We start from the raw sequence: 17,421 nt of genomic DNA, 5'->3' as shown, positions 1-17,421 counted from the left end.
AAGTAGCTTGATGTCTAACGTAATACTGCACAATAACTTACAGAAATCAGCAACCGCAGCCACTTGTTTTTACCAACGTGCAAACTAGCATGTAAGAATTACAAAGCGCCTTGAATGAACTTCTGTAATTTTTTTTATTTTTATTTTGCAGCAACAACAACAACAACAACAAAAATGCTATAAAACAGTTTTAATCAATATTGTGCTGTTTTATTTTGCAACAGGATTAAACAAACAGGATTTTGCATAGTGGAAAAACTGGACCTGGAAAACTGAGAAACTAAACCCGGTTAGCGCGTCGGAACATAGCCAGGAAGAAGTCGCTCTGGTCAAATGGGACCAAAATTGAACTTTTTGACATCCAAATAAAACGAGAACCGTTGCCGAGAACCGAACTCCAGACATTGCAATATTACAAAATGACTTTAAAAAAAGCTGGTCTAAAACCAGATCATTTCAAATTCTTGTCCAAGACCAGATAGACTCCAAGCCAATTGCCTGATTACAACCTGTGGTCTCAAAACCAGAGCACTAATCCCAAATTAGCTGCCTTATAGTCCTTTAGGAAAGATCTATGTAGAGAGAGAAATCACACAACAGTGCCAGCAAAGTCAAAAATTTCTCATTTATTCACAGAAATGACAGGAGTAGTTGGAGCTTAATGCACGTTAATCCTAGAACAAAACCTATTAGGAGCTGAGGATACAACAACATACGCTCCAACGGAACGGATCAGATTAAATCATAGTCGTGAACTCAATCAAAATGAAGACCTACATCAAGCTGACAACCTCTGGCTTGAAAACCGATGAACACAAATGCTTTTCGTCAAGTCTGGGTAAAAGTTTTAGATATTTTGAGAAGAATTTTCACAGAGTTTAGTCTCTAAATGTGCAAAGTTGTAAAAAAAACACCCTGAAAGTCGCATCAAAAGGTGATTCTGCAATATATTAGCTCTTCACGTTTTTAAGATTTTTTTAATATAATTTTCAAATGATGTATGTATTATTATCTGCTAACATAAACCTGCAATAAAATAGATTGCGAGGTGGGCAGTGTACACCACACAGAAAAACAGGTAATGGACTGAACATGTAGGTGGCGTACAGCTACGAATCAGTTTCAGATTCATGGACTGCAGCCTTTATGAATACTAAAACACAGCTGGTGTGTAGCTGACTGAAATTCCGATTTCAGATGGATAGTGCAATCCGCTCATCGGACTTCAATGTGAAAAACGAAGTAGAACAAAAATATCGTGCCTACAAATGAAAGGGAAAGTGGAAAATAATTTGTTATGTGGGCATTGTTTGCATAACTGCAGCATTATTTAGAATATGTGTGAAACTCAAATTGCCATATTATTTTTCTGATTTTACTGCAAATTTTCTCAAAATTGGTCAAAAACTTTCAGTTTAAGTGACTGCTGCTTCAGCTTTCCTTGATAAGTTACAGTCTGTAATTGATATGGCGAGCAGTAAATGGTCACATTTAACATCATACAGTAGCACAAATATCGTAAAAATGTCTTACAAACATTTCTAAATTGGCACCACAAAATCTGTAATTTTGATTGCAAAAAATCCCCCCAAAACAAAACACAAAAACAATCAGAAAATCCCAGAGGAACAGCTATTTATTGATATTTTAACAGTCTAATTGGTTTTGTTGATACATGCTGGCACAACCGGCCCTTTAAGAACATTCAGATTTTCGATATGATCCCAAATGAAAACGATCTTGACATCCCTCATTTAGAACATATCAGACTACGTTGCTGGAATGTTAGATATTTCCCGTCGCAGATCTGAGTGGACTTGTGAACGTGAGGTCCATGGTTCTGTGGCACTGCAGAGACACTTCCACAATCCTTCCTGCTTCAGCGCAGAATGACTGTTTTCCACACACACACACACAACCACGCACACACGCGCACACACACACACACATGCACGTGCACGCGAAAAGAAAAACTGGAACTGAACCAAAGCCATCAGCATAATGGAGTCATAACAGGAACCCATCAAACTGGAGTGCACTTGGGCTGTTTGTTCACCAGCACACCCATGTGCACACAACGCAAATTAGGAATCGCAGTTGTACTTTAAAAAAATGAGAACTCTGGAGGTGAACGTGTTCACAAGCAAATGAAAGCGCGATTAATATCGTCTGTCCGTGTATGTGTGTAACGGTGTGTGTGAAAGGGGAAGCCTCGTCATGTTCGGGATGATTCCGTCTTTTTGGCAGCAGCTCCTTCCTTGTGTGCAGTGGCACAGCTGGTGCGGAGACCAGCGCAGGCAGATGCAAACACACAACACCGCGACTTTAAAATGCCAAACACCATCGAGTCTGCTAAATCTAGGCCACCAGCGGAGTTGCCAGAGTGCCTCCTTCAATTGCCTTTTTATAAATACTGCTAAATCAATGGTGATTTATTTCTTGAAACTGCTTGTCTCCAATTCTTAGTTATTTGCACCAAGAACTACTGAAGAAAGCAAAGCCAAAACCACAGATGAAGACATTAGCGCAACTTCCATCTTCACAAGCTTTAAATAAAAATGGAGTGGCTTCAAATTTCAGAGGTTGGAGGATTTCTTTTTTGTCTTTGAGAAAAGATGACGACCCGTTTCTCTCGCAAGACTCAAGCTCTTGTCTTGGTAGTATTTTCCCAGAAGGCTCTGAGTTTGCTTTAATCAACCAGAATTTGCTCCAATCGAATTGAGACCTAGATTTTTAAGCAGACCAGAGTTTATTTGGTCAAACATGTTGGACATTCTAGGCAAACTAGAGTTTGATTAAAACAGACTAACTAAGGCTGGTGTGAATCTAAGACTCTCTTTCACCTGTAGGTGTTTATGGGTGTATTTAATCTGGAGTCACCTCTGTAGCATCAAACATCAAATTTAAGGATTTGCTGTAGTAGCCTTATTTGTTCCTCTCATAAATTTGATTGTAAACGAGCTGAGGGCAAGTTCAAAGACTCACTGATATTCAGACGTGCTTTCAGAAAATCCCAAGAACGAAGAAGGGGGAACAAAACAGTTTTAAGGCTTTGAAGAGTTCAGATTATGCCAAAGTGTCTCTTAGATCATATATGCCCTCCATCCTTTGATTTTCATTTCTCCTCTCTCTCTCTCTCTACTGCCTTCACCAACCCCACTTCCTACCTCTCTGATATCTCAAACTCCCAACCTCTATCACAGAGACCAGGGACCTTGGCAGGCCTCTCTCCCAGTAGGCCGGAAGATGGCGAGGATGTTTTAATTGTCACTTCTTGTTAAGGAAGCGTTGACATTCAGGCAGAGACAAACGGAGTCAGGGGTTGGGGGGAGGTGGTGAGAGGGGGGGGGATTGTTGGGCATAAAGAGGGGAAATGAAAAGAAAGAGAGAACGAAGGAAGGAGAAAGAGAGATATGGCACCCATTCAGCTACTAAGAGCGGTGTTTGGCTCAGAGCGGCGTGCCTTCTTCTTCTTCTTCTCCCTTTGCTCTTTCTCTCTCACCCGGCCGGGGCATGATCTGATTTGACAAGTGCAGCGCTGTCATCTTGAGTTTGTCCAATTTGAAATTCTAATTAACGCACTCGGCGCCACTTTGTGTTTTTTTTTTTTTTTTTTTTGTGTTTTTGTCTGTCGTCGCCGTGTTGTTTGTCTCCCGTCCTGCCTGTTCTCGGGCCAGTTTGTCTTTTCCGTAACCTTCCTCCTTTGCACACACCCTCTCTCTTCCAGTCTCCTTTAATCTGGGCCGCCGTCGCAGCGGCACCGCTGGTCGCCCTGGGTGAGATCTCGGCAGATTATATCAGTGGCTTTGGGCGCCCAATTAGAATCAAACTGTGTGTGGCGTTGCGGATGTTTGTTTCTCTTGGAATCCTAATGAAGAAGCGACAGTGGAAGCAACAGCAGCTGGTCTGTGACGCTAAAGAGCGGGAAGCTGCTCCTTTCCCGTTCTGAAGACTTGCATACCAAGTTTTTAGTTAGTGGGATGACAGATGAGTTCACACTGCTGTTGTACTGAATCAGTGGCTGACTTCAGACTTCATTAATGAGTAAAATTTAGAAAAACCCCCCACTAAAAAACAAATACACACAATTACAAAGAACTTGTTGCATCTCCATATGCTTGGTTTTAGCTAAATTAATCTATTTTTGTGTGGAAGCTTATAATTGAAATTCTTAATTTGAAGCTGGCAGTTTTTATGGCACTTTTTATACACAAATATGCAGATTTTGAACTTTTTAAAAAATATATCCCTATACTTGGACAATATACAATAATATTGTATTCTTATTCTTATTATTCCTAACGCACATTGTTTCTCATAGAATATACAACAGTAGCACCTATGACAACTTTTCTTTTGAGCTTCACATCACGGTACAATATTATCATTCCCTCATCAAAAGCATACCTGGTGTGTTGCGTTGAATCTTTCATAAATGTTTGAGAAATCCTTTAATCTCCTTTGGCAACCATTCAGCTGTACAAAAAGCCTTGGTGGACTTAGCTCCGCCTTAAAGGACGAAGCTCCTCCTCAGAACTGCAGCTTTTGCAAATTTCTGAGCTTCCGCCTCACAGAGCAGCCCTCCTGTGTGACTCCCTGACTCAGCTCCTTCAGACTAGCCAGCAGCAATTAGCAAACACCTGGTGGAAGTCTGCGTCTGTTGTGCTCATTATAGGAACCTCTTCTGACTGAAACTCTGGTGAAAAGTATGTAAAAGGGTTTACAGAGGAGCCAACCGGGAGGGTTAGAGTAAGATTTTCTTAAAGAGACCGAGGCCCTAAATTGCAAAGTAATTTAATGCAATTTACTTTATAACAACTGAATTTAACATAGTTACTTTATTGTGCTATAAAATGGCACTATGAGCCCGTGAAACACATAATACTGCCTCTTTAACATTGAAATGCTTGGCTATAGAGTTTGAATTTGCATCTCGGAATAAACTGATTACATCAGCTTTAATAAAGCATTACATATCACACATCACTCCCCTCACTTACCCTTTGCCACACAGTGGCAAAAAAAAAAAAAATTCAGATTAAGAAATAACAGTTAATATCATTGGTACAACATCCTGGTACTTATGAAAATACCTGTTAGTAATATATCAGAATCTTTTTAAAATACTTGTTTATACTTTACTTTGTAAAGTTGATTAATCAGAGTTTCTACTAATTAGTAGTCCGCAACTTCCTGATAATCTGACATATAAAAATGACATGAAACGGGGACAAATGAACACACCACAGACGTAGGAGATGCGTGCTGCTCTTCACGTTTCAGGAAATCGCTTCGAGAAAATAGCGGCACGTCCAAACCACAGAGAAATAATTAAAAGTTTGAAACAATTGGACCGGTGACAAACAAGGCTGGACAAGGACGCGTTTATCTCTCCGCCACCCACGGTGAGGAAGATGGCAAATGAGAAATTTTTAATGATTAAAACCTTTATGTAACCAGAAAAAGAACTCATTAAGATCAAAAATCTCAGCCCACGTGATGTTTCCATCCAAGACAATTTAATAATAAAACATGGTTTTATAAACAGTGTCTAAAAAATGTGGCCAAATTTAGCAGTGGCACCTGGTATCAGACGTTTCTGCTTCTGAATTCAAACAAACAAAAAAATTTTATATATATACATTTAGACTTATCAAAGTTTTCCAGTTCAAACCTTGTTATGACTGAAATAACTCTTGAGAATTTTATTTCTGTTTACTTCTTTTTTATTAATCTTTATTTAACCAGGTAAACTGATTGAGAACAAATTCTCATTTTTAACAATGACCTGTTCAGATAAAATAAAACATCACACAACAGAATATCATACAGCAGAAAACAGAAGAATATCATAAAACCAATTGAGAAAAAAAAATACAGGCACAATGATTAAACATACATGATAACTCAGCAAATTTTAAAAAGTAGATACATTGATGATATACTATTGTTTCTCCTGAATTACTAAAGGTCGATTTTGACGTGAGCGTCTTGAGCTTTAGTTCTCTTAGGAGAACGAAGCTCATTGTTAGAACAGCATCTTGGGGTCAAAGAGGTATAAAAGAGGAATTTATTTTAACATTTGTTAGTTTTTTTAATAGGGCAAGTGGCAAGTTTTGGTATGAATGGTGTCCTGAGTAACGCCCTTCTGATGAGTTCGTACGCCACCCTGGGCAACTGCCCATAAGGTCAATATCATGGTTGTTCCAGAAGGTCTTGCAATGAGGAGCAATAAGCAGCAAACTGAGCCGTGTTGCTCAATTTACTTGTGTTTCTTTCCTAGCAGCTCTTTATTAATTTCTCCACTTTACTTTTCGTTGCTGGCTTGAATCCAGTGAAACTGAATAAAGGTCTGCCTTCTCAACCACAAGCACAAAAAAAAAAGCCACATCCTGCTGCAAACACAAGATACAGACTGTCAGCGGCCAGCCGTGACCCTCACCGCTTCTACTGTAGTAGTAGTTATTCCTTCTCACTAAATAATCACTTGATTTTTTTTTTTTTTTAATTTAAAATAGAAAATGTATATTTTTGCAGTAGAATCATGCCCGTACCGCTAATAAATGTGACATGCAAATATGTGAATGTTTAATCCAGAGATCCAACTGTGCCTTCAAAAACAACTGATCAACTTGTGTGGCAATGAAAGGAAGGCACAAAAAAAAAAAAGAAGTTACCTCTCTTACCAGCTGGTGGTGCTGTCTCCCAACAATTCATTCACTCTCAGAAACGGCTTCTTCCAGAAGCACAGAACCAATGCAGGGGAGTGGAAAAAAAAAAAAAAAAGAGGGAGAGGAAGCAAATTTTTGGAGGCCTGCCAATCACGATGAAAAACCGCCGCAGAACTAATCTATTTCCATGGCCATCCTAATCCACCAACACAACGGTGGCATCATTTAATCACAAAATCATCATCACCATTATCACCATCATCCTCCTCTCACTCACTGCTCTCGGGTGGCATTAATAAAAGTGTAAATTTATTTATTTATTTTTTTCCCCCCCTTTTTGGGTAAATAAGAGCTCATGATTAAGAGCAGATTAGCATGCCTTCAGTCGGACAGACAGGCGGTGATGGGTTTTGTTAACACGGGGGTAACACTGGGTGTCAGTTGTGTGAGCCTGACATTACATCAGCGTTATCCTCCCGCTGCTCATGTTATCGCTGCTGGCTTAGAGTTTTAGGGAGACTTTTTAACAGCAGCACTGCTTAAGAGCTTAGAGGAAATGGATGGATGGATGGATGGATGGATGGATGGACGGATGGATAGACGGATGGATGGATGAAGATCAGGCATAAACACACGTCCACAGAAAGATCAGTGTCACTCAGGCGGCTGAAGCGGCAAAGCCTGATCTGCTTTGTGGTGAAAGCTGTTTTATTTCTCACCAGTGTTGTAATAGAGACGCACCGCTGTCACACAACGTTGAACATGGGGTGCGGGGAGGGTGATCAGCATCTGTACCGTAAGTGTTTTAACTGTAATATTTATAACATGGATGTAAAGGGAAAATGGAGTTTAGCAAAGCAAAGGAGGTGTTTAAATGTGACCAATCAGTTACATTTACTTTTGTAACTTCTTTTGAAAAACAAAACAAAACAAAATGTTCTCAAAATGTTCTTTTTGGAGTATTTATTACTGTGCTCTACTTTTACTTGAATGATTTTTAGTACGAAGTATCGCTTCTCTTACTTGAGTAAAAAATTCTGTCTACGTCACTGAATGAACAAAACTGTTTTAACCAAAAGAGTCACCGGACACACACCTTGTTAAAGTTTCATTTACATTGAAATACGTTGATTTGATAAAATCAAAAATACTTTACCTGATTTTGTTATTTTGTGCTTATGTTTTTTACATGAATTATTTTCATTTTGGTCTTAAAAATACCTGTATTTCCACGTAGATGTATATTTTGGTCTGTCTCATGATGTCATTTTCAGATATGAAATTATTGATGTTTTGATCTGTTACTCAGTTACTTGGAGCATTTTTACCAAACTTTTTTTTTTTTAACTCTTTCTTGGCTTATTTCTTTTTTACTTTTAGATGAGTAAAAAATATGTTGAAGTACTCTTACTTGAGTACAATTTTGGCCTTTACACACCTCAACATTTGACAAACGTTAATTAATTTTTAATTTTTTTTAATTCTCAGCAACAGTTTGTAGAACCAAAAAGAAAAGTGAAATAATTCCCCAGGTATTTGCTTAAAAAATGTGAACTTGACCATAGACTCGGCATTAGGTTAAACCAAAGTTTTAAAAGATTATGTTTCAAAGCTGCCAGAAGTTTCCGTTTACTCCGTTGCCATGGCATTGTGCCACACACTCCTTATCAGCTGCCCAAAAGAAGTTCTGTGGAGAAGAACGGACCAGATACTGGGGACATTTTTTGAATACTTTAATAAATAAATGAATCTCTGACCCGTTCTTTCTCTCATTATTGTGTCATTTAGCAAAAAAATAATTTTGGCCACTCTGACTGAGTGGAAACAAAACAAGTGAAAAAAAAGTGTATTCATTATTCTGGTTTTAACTATATACCTTCTGGCCTGGGACTGTCTGGAGTCCCCAAAAGGTGCAGGAGAGCAGGACGTCAGGTTTGCCTCCAAGCAGATGATGAAAGTGAGAGGGAAGGTACGTTATATGACTGACAATCAAAAAGTCTCAATGTAGGTGAAGAAGAACCACATTGTAAATGCAGGCGTCCGGTGAATCTGTTGGCATAAACACTGCGTTTCGCTCACAGAATCCATTAAATCAGCACTGAACTGAATTGAAATTCCTTCACCAGTGTGTCACAAACACTTTAAGTGTGTTTAAGGAGGATTTCTGGTTTAAATTGTGGGTCATAAACTTGCCAGCCCATTTGTAGAATTAAAGAGAAAATTTTTTAAAATACTCTTAGAGATATACTTGAAGGTTTTTCCTTTTCATCCGTGCTTTTTCACTCTTTTTGGACAATCACTGTGTTAGCATTTTATTCACAGGTGGGCACAATTTCCTTCTAATGCAGGATCCTTCTTATTATTCAGTGGTAAGCTATATTTCTGCGTGTGTGTGTGTGTGTGTGTGTGTGTGCATGTGCGCGTGGGGGTGTGTGTGCGTGTGTGTGTATGAATCAAATGTAGACGTTGGTCTTCGCTGTGAGTAATGCTCTGCTGGCCTGGCGGCTGGCACTGTGCTGTGCTATCTCCCTGCAGGTGGGAGTGAGTCACATGCACACACATTCTTTCGCCTTCTTTCTCTGTCTCTCTCTCACATACACACACACAAACACACGCACGCACGCATGCATGCAGCAGCACACATATGCAGCGGTACCTTTTCTTGCGCTGACCACCTCGATGTGACAACCCGACAACCTCAGCAGCCAACTGGCGAGTGGACAGCTGTCTGTCAGTCCGCCCAGCCATGGAGCGCACAGTTAGATTCTGAATGTGTCGTACCCCCTTTTCCCCCCCACCCTCACACACACAGACACACGCATACATATCTACACACAGTCATTCTCTCTCATTACTCACACAGGTCTGACACATCCCTGTCAAATGCCAGCTCACATTAAGGTAGAGAGAAGGTACCTTTCTACCCCCCCACCCCCCTCTCTGTCTGTACGTTTTCTCTCCGAATTCGTGTTTGTCTGCTTGACTGTGACACGTCTAAAATGCAAACAGAATTTTTAAGCAATGTGTTTAGATTCTTTTTTCTTCTTTTTTTCTTTCTAAAGCATAAATCCCAAACGGTTGAAAACCAGACGAGCTGTTTCTCAACCAATCATTGAGTCGAGTTTGTTTGTACAGCACATTTCAGCGACAAGGCGGTTCAAAGTGCTGTAAGTCATAAAAACGCAAAATTACAATCAGTGTACCGTCAACAATTGAGAGAGCAAGCAACAGACGAGACATTTTGACGAGTGCCGTCATCAATATCATCAACACACATCATGTATGTTGGTAAATTTTCCGTTTATTGTGGTTTAAAAGCAACTCTAAATAGGTGGGGTTTTTTTAGTCTTGACTTAAAGGAACTCAGTGTTTCAGCTGTTTTGCAGTTTTCTGGAAGTTTGCTCCAGATTTGTGGTGCACAGAAGCTGAATGCTGCACTTGGGAATCTGATTCTCCCCTCAGTCATTCACTTCTTGATTCAGCTTTTGCCATATCCAGATTTGCCATATCCTCCCTTTTCCTCTCTCTCTTCCATCATCTGCTAATAAGATATCATAATTTGCTCCTGAAGAATATTGAAACATGTCTGCTGGTATTTGTATCGCTCCATCATGGTTGAGTAAATGAGGATGTGACAGGCATGAACGGCCTATCAAGTCTCAACCAAGCCAGTCTCTCTCTCGCCGCACGCGCGCGAGTGTGTGTGTGTGTGTGTGTGTGTGTGTGTGTGTGTGTGTGTGTGCGCGTGTGTGTGTGGCTTTAAGTGTGTTTTAATGATGTTCTGTGGAATCTGGGTGTATGGTTGCCTCACAGTGCGGATAAAACAGTTAAACACAGTAATTGCCATTTACTCTCAGCTGTGCTTGGGTTCCCATGGGAGAGCACAGCACTTAACAGATACCCCCATACACAAACGCATGCACGCATGCACACGCATACACACACAAGCACACACACACACACACATATATTCTTGAGGACACTATAATCATATAGTGCCACTTCTATCTTTCTTTTAAGGTGCATCTTGACATAGCATATATGCTGCTACTTAAAGGCTAATGTTTTTGCCTATTCTTTTTGGGATTATAGATCCAGATCAGTTAGAGTGGATACACCCATCATTTTCCAGTCTAATTAGCCTAAAACAAAGCTTAGATATGAAAACAGGATTTTCCTTCACATTTTTCTATTTGTATCCTTCGATTTCCAGCCATAGTTTGCAGAGACAATGCAACAAATAAAACTAATTTCATTATGCAAAGGCATCAGTCAGGATAAGGGCACCAAATCTACAGTTTACACGGCTAACCAATAACTGTGCAAGCAAAGTGTAGGTCCAGACTTGGACTGTGTCATTCTAAAACATGAATATGCTTTGATCTAGATCAATCTGTTGTGACCCTTTCAGTATTTTTCGTGATGTCCCCCTACCAGAAGGTGAAACCGCACCGCAGTTTAATGCGTCTCGCATCTTTTAGCAGGTGTCCGCTTCATTAGTTTTCCCTTTTGTTATTACCGCCAATAAATACATTAAGGTTTGCGACTGTGATTGGACAAAATGCCTCTTGCAGGGTGTCGTATTTTCATTTTATGGTCCTTTTGTTCATAAACCTGGGCTCCATGCCTAAACAGCATATGCATATACGCTCCCGTTTCTGGGAGACAGAAAGAAAAAAGGTGTGTTTCCTGGTGTATAAATCAGGAGCACATGGTTTCTCCTGCAGGTCACTGAAACAACACAGCCTTCGCCCGCCTGCCAAGTTTGAGTGGTGGTGGGGAGGAGGGTGCAGAATTATAAATGACCCATTGTTGTGCATGTGTGTGTATGTGTGTGAGTGCATGCGTGTGCATAAGTGTGTGAGTATTATTGTTTGACCAATCTATGATTTAAAAATATCTACACAAATATTTCTGCACGTGAATGAAAACGAGCATTTAGTATTTTGCTAAGTCTGTGTGTATGCGTCTTGCCTTCCTCACCTTGTGAGGTTCACTTGTCCAACAAATACGACATTGTGAAGACCCTCTGCTCCTTATGGGCCCAAAGAGTGGATAAGAAGTGCTGGTTTTACGTTAGTTGTTAAGTCTAAGACGGTGTTATTATTATGATTATGGTTATTATTATTTTTCCTTTTATTTTTATTTCATTCACTCAATAATAAATATGATAGGTCATTTAAGAACCAAGAGGAATTGTGAATGAAAAGTAGCAGAAAGAAGCATAAACATATACATACTAAAAGGAAATTAGCTGTTCGACTCAGAACACTATTGCAGAGATATTTCAAAAATATCTGTCACAAACATCAGCTTGTTCAAAGCCACATCGCTTCATCATAATGACTTTTTAAATTTATTTGAAATGCAGAAAGAGATTGAGAATGTTTTACCTCACAAGATTGCTCCATTAGTTCTTTGAAGGATGAATGAGTTACCACAACATTTAGCTTCCCTTTGGGATCAATAAAGTATGTTTGAATTTGAACTCAGAAACTTCGTTCCATGATCGCCGTTCTGAAACTAGATGTCCTGAAAATCTCACGTCCATTTAAGATTAATTTGCTTTCTCTCTCTCCCTTTTTTTTAATTTTACAAATCATTTTGGAAAAAAAAAATTCAGTGTGTGAATTGAGTTTAGGCCATAGGTTCAGAGGTCAGGCGTGTGTACTGGCACTGGTTAGGCGATGGGTAGAAATGAATGAAAAATGAACGAAGGTCAATGTGAAGACGGAAAAACGTTAATGCGTGTGTGAGTGTGTGTCGGGGTTAACTGGGTTCCTCTGTGTGTGTGATTAGGTGATCGGCTCTTTTTATTCCCCAGATAGGAATAAAGTGAGTATTTCCCCTGGAATAACAACAGCACACAAAGGGTCCTTTGACAAGCCAGTGCATGTGTGTGTGTATGTGTGTGTGTGTGTGTGTTTCGGTAAAGGGGGGAAGGGGGTTTGCTGTGCAGGTCTCAGACCCTCCAAATTCCCCCCAATTGCCCCCTACCTCCTTTACCCTCAACTGTGACCCACAGCTTGCAAGGTTTGACAATACCTTGTATGTGCATGTAAAGACAACATTACTCAGCCTGCCTGGGCCAGAGTCAAAAGCTAAAGACAGAGCTACTTTCACACGGCTAACGGAAAAACAGTGGCGACGCCGTTTTGCAAGTTGAGTGCATCTTTGTTTGTTACCTATCATTCTACGTGAGAAGTTTTTTTTTTTTTGCATTCCTGGAGTTAGTTTTTGTGATTGAGTTGACTCTTTCTCTCCATTCATCCCTGTTCTGTCCACAGTAGGTGACTGTTTTCAGGGAGAAAAGGTCTGTGTGTGCCCTCCAAGTCGGCAACTAGCTGGTGAACACGGTGGTCCATTAAGAGCCTAACAAGTCGCACGTTTTTCTGAATCCTCGGTTTAAGCCAAAATTGAACCAAAAAAAAAAAAAAGGAAAGAAAGAAAAGGGAGGGGGAGGCATTCTGGGTCTTGATTTGTTGACATTCACACGTTGTTCAGCGTTTTATGTGCTAATGTTCTACATCTGCTGGCTGCATGCATGGGAGACTGTTTTACATTTAATCGTGATGGTCTGCCGATTTGTTTTACCTCGCAGTGAATCCAAATGGACAAAATCATGAAAAGCAACTATAGGGATGTGAAATGTCAGTGTGTTTCCATGACAATAACTTTTGATGAGAGCATATTTTTTTTAATCGAGGATGTTGAAAACAGTCACTGTGGACAATACATGGAACCACTAAGTATCAACAAAGACTTAATAGCGAGTTGCGACTGTAAATTCTGTGTTAAAGGTAGAAAGTTAGCCTTAAAATGGATGGGTGGATCTCAGCAGACGAGTAGATGAGGTTATGAATTTTGTTTCTCGGCGTAGTAGGGCGGGGTTACAGCGTACGTGTGTGCTCTGCCAGCGGGCAAACATGACCTGTTTGCAAGAGGTCGTAGAACGCTCTAATTTAACAACTGTGCTGGGTCTGGTGGTTCAGTTAAAGTAACTGCGTTAGAGCCGATTTAACTACTGGAAAAATGTCAAATGGATTTGGAAGTTGATCTTTATTTTTCTTTTTTGATAAGATCGTTTTTCAACATAAAATACTCCATAAACTGCATTTAAAATGACACTCTTGACAGTCAAGTTGCCGTTTAATGAAGCAAGCATAAACGCATTAACATTATGAGGTGGTCAGATCTAGAATGAATTATTGTACGTTGACTACAGATTTCTTTTTTGGTTTTTCAGATTTGTGAAACAACTTTGTTTGTACACACAAAACACTATAAATTATTGGTTATAAGAGAAAACACTGCTGAAATCCTGTTCCAATCTCGTGAAAATGACGTTGTGTGCCTCGTAACTGAATGCATGACCAGAACTCCATCACGATGTCGCCACGAATTCTGGATTTTTCTAAGAAATTCTTAGTGCACTTTGAAAACCGCAACTAAGGATGCATAACCTCCCATCTGAAATGTTCCCTCTGAGTCGATAGGTGGTTTGGCACGTAGGTCATCTTCTTGCGTCTGTGTGTGGCCAAACTCTGTTTCATGCATTTTTGTTTGTTGATGCACAGCATTACTGCTGCGTTTTAGTTGACTGAAATGCTGAATCCAAAGTTTCTGAGTTACTTGCAGAAAAAACAAAATGAAAAGATATGGATTTCTTTCAGGATCTGGATCAATGAATGTAAAAAGTGAAGATTTTTCACCGACTCTCAGCTCAAAAACAAAAACAAAAAAACGTGTAAAATGTGACTGTATGCCATCGAACAATTTATATTTTATGAAGGCAGGCTAGAATATGATACTGACCAACTTTCTTCAGTTATTATGTGCCTATGCTGTTTGTGTGCCCAAAATACACCATACAAGATGGCATTGTTAAGAATGGCCACCCTGGAGCTAAACAATGAACCAATTCCACCCGGTTTTCCCCACTTAAAACTGGACTTGTGCATGTTGTCATCTTCATTTAAATCTACTGACTTGATGCAAAAGAAATGCAGCGCATGTCATGTTGTATTACTATTATTATTTTTATTTAGAGTTGTTATAAAAGAGTTCTTATGCCTTAAAGTGGATCTATATACCATGGCTGTTTGTTTGTTCTATAAGTTTCGTCTCTGTTTCACACTCTCTCAGGCTCTTCCTCTGCTGTCAGGACGTAATAACATGTTACCCTGGTATCACAAAGTGCTAATACCTCAGCTGTCATCACAAAATCCCATGTCTCCCAGCCTTTCTCCCTCTCTGCCCCATTCACATCAAAGAGTAGCGCACCTCTATCCCTTCACCTCCTTTGATAAAAGACAACTATTAGCACCGGAGAGCCAGACACGCTGACAAACAGACAGTTATATAGATAGATGCTTTCTATTTTCCCCCTCCCGAGATCAACGCCGTGCCGCACACAGACAGGCCCACAGGGGGATTATTTGGGAAAATTCCGGGGCATTTGTCCCAGAGTGGCACCGCGGGCCTCTGAACGCCGGTGATTCGGCTAATGTCACGGTTGCGAGAGCATCAATCTGTCAACAAAACTGTACTTTGTGGGTCAAAAGGCTTTCAGCTTCGCTGCAAAAGGCAGGAAGTTCAGGAAAAACAACGGCTACGCGTTCTGGCGCTGAGTAAGAGAACGAAGCCTAGTGCGAGACTGAAGGAAGAAAATTGTTGCCATTAGCTGGGAGAGGCAAGGAAGGTAAAAAAGTAGAGAAAAAAAATCATGAGAAGGAATAATCAAGACAGTTTTTTTTTTCATGGTGGAAGCAAATGCTCCCTTGCATTATCAAAATTGATTGTGCCTATAATTTTCCAAGGAAAAAAGAAAGGAAGAAATAGGTGCAGGAGGCCCTATTGTTGTGCCAACAGGCATCAGACACCCCAGTATTGTAGCAGTTAAGTGGTAATTTCCCCGTTTGCCAGGGGATCGTTTTTCTTTTAAAGTATGCCACCATCTGTCTTCCTTTCTTTTTTTTAAATCTCTGACTTAAGTTTCAATAGAAATACACTGACCTGATAACAGTCGGCAACCCGCTTTTATCCTGCCTCTTTGACTTCAACTTGCGTCCATGTCAACGTCTTTCACACTCAAATTTTCTTAGAAAGTAAAATGTGTCCTGGCGTTATCCATCTCAGATCTATGTCTTTTACTGTGTCTTTTACTAATATCAGTCATTATAAACCATATATGCAGCTGAATCCAGACACACTGTGTAAAAAAGACTCAAGTTTTTTCTCAATGTCGGTCATTCAAGCATCCAATCAAACTAAGATCTGACATCAGCTGCGTTTCCATTACAAATATGTGCAAAACTTTTGTCAAAGTGGTAATGTCAAAAAACACACAATTTTGCAATTATGGTATTTCCTTTAACTGAGAAACACAATTCAAATCATAAAAACGTGCTGCATCATCATCCTGTCCTGTCTTGTTCCTCAAACGTCAGGTTGTCAATCATGTGACTCTTGATGCAAAAAAAAGTGCTTCCATTCAAGTTTTGCAAAGTAAACCTATTATGATACAGCCAAAAAACAAAACAAAACACCTCATTTAAACTCCAAAACTTTTCATCGACATGTTTGACATGTTTCCATTAAGGAAATTTAATTTCGAAATGTCAAATTGCCCAATTTGTAGTTACTTTTGGCAGATTGGCCATCTCCCATGTCCTGCTGGAAGATGAAACGAGCATCTTCATGAAGTGCATTATAGCAGAAGGAAGCACAACGTGTTTGATTTTTTTTTTTTCTGTTTAGATGATTTCTCTGATTTTGGACTTGATAATACACAGTGGGCCAACACCCACCCAGCAGACGCTCTCCAAACCATCTCTGACTGTGAAAACTTCATGCTGAACTTCGTCCAACTTTCACTGATTACCCTTTTGTCACCAATTCTGTTCATAACCTTTATGGACAGAGCTTCAATAGGCCTGATCAAGGTGTTGATGGGATCCTTTCTGGTGGCCTCAAGATCAGGTCACTCTTTTTTGCAGATGATGTGATTCTATTGACTTCATCAGATTGTGATATCCAGCTTTCACTGGAGTAGTTCGCAAAACAAAACCTACAAGACCTGGATATCCTTAAGAATAGGTTGGAGACCAATGGGGGGATTGGTGCAGTGTCAGATCGTCAACGTTTCAATAGGAACGAACTTTGGACCGAGGAGAAGAAATGTTCAAGAAAAAAAATAAAGCAAACTCTGATTTAAGCTACTGAAATCACTATATGATCATCACTTTGACACTCAACTGAACCCATATTCACAACTCACACACACACACACATACACACACCTCTGCCCTATCTGCAGCAGGAAGTTCCCCACAGGCCCTTCCTGTTCGTCCCCCAGGAACAATGGTCATTGTCGCGGAGCCCGCCACGCTGTTACGCCATGACCTCACCTCCACGCCTGAGCCGACAATAAATCCCGACTCTTTGAATGGAAAAAGCGATGATAGATTAAGGAGGTATCGGCGCCAAAAACAAGAACCGTGACTTGTGTTTAAAATGGTTAAATATGTCAGACAAAGCTAACAAAACAGCTGTTTTCATCTCATGTTGTACGTAAGATTTTTGAGCTACAGTTTCAACAAGTTCCTGTGACAAGTTCCAGGTCAGAGATCACAAAGATGATCCATTTGAGTAGCTTGTATATTTCTTAAGAGTCCCAAAAATACCTTTTCCCACAATCGCTTGGTTTCAGATATCTTGTCACTCTGCTGTACCTGTGTCAGTATCTCAT

Source organism: Poecilia reticulata, chromosome 23 (genome assembly GCF_904066995.2).
Source record: "Poecilia reticulata chromosome 23, P_reticulata-male-v2, whole genome shotgun sequence".
NCBI classification, from domain to species: Eukaryota; Metazoa; Chordata; class Actinopteri; order Cyprinodontiformes; family Poeciliidae; genus Poecilia; species Poecilia reticulata.
This window is presented reverse-complemented; position numbering follows the sequence as displayed.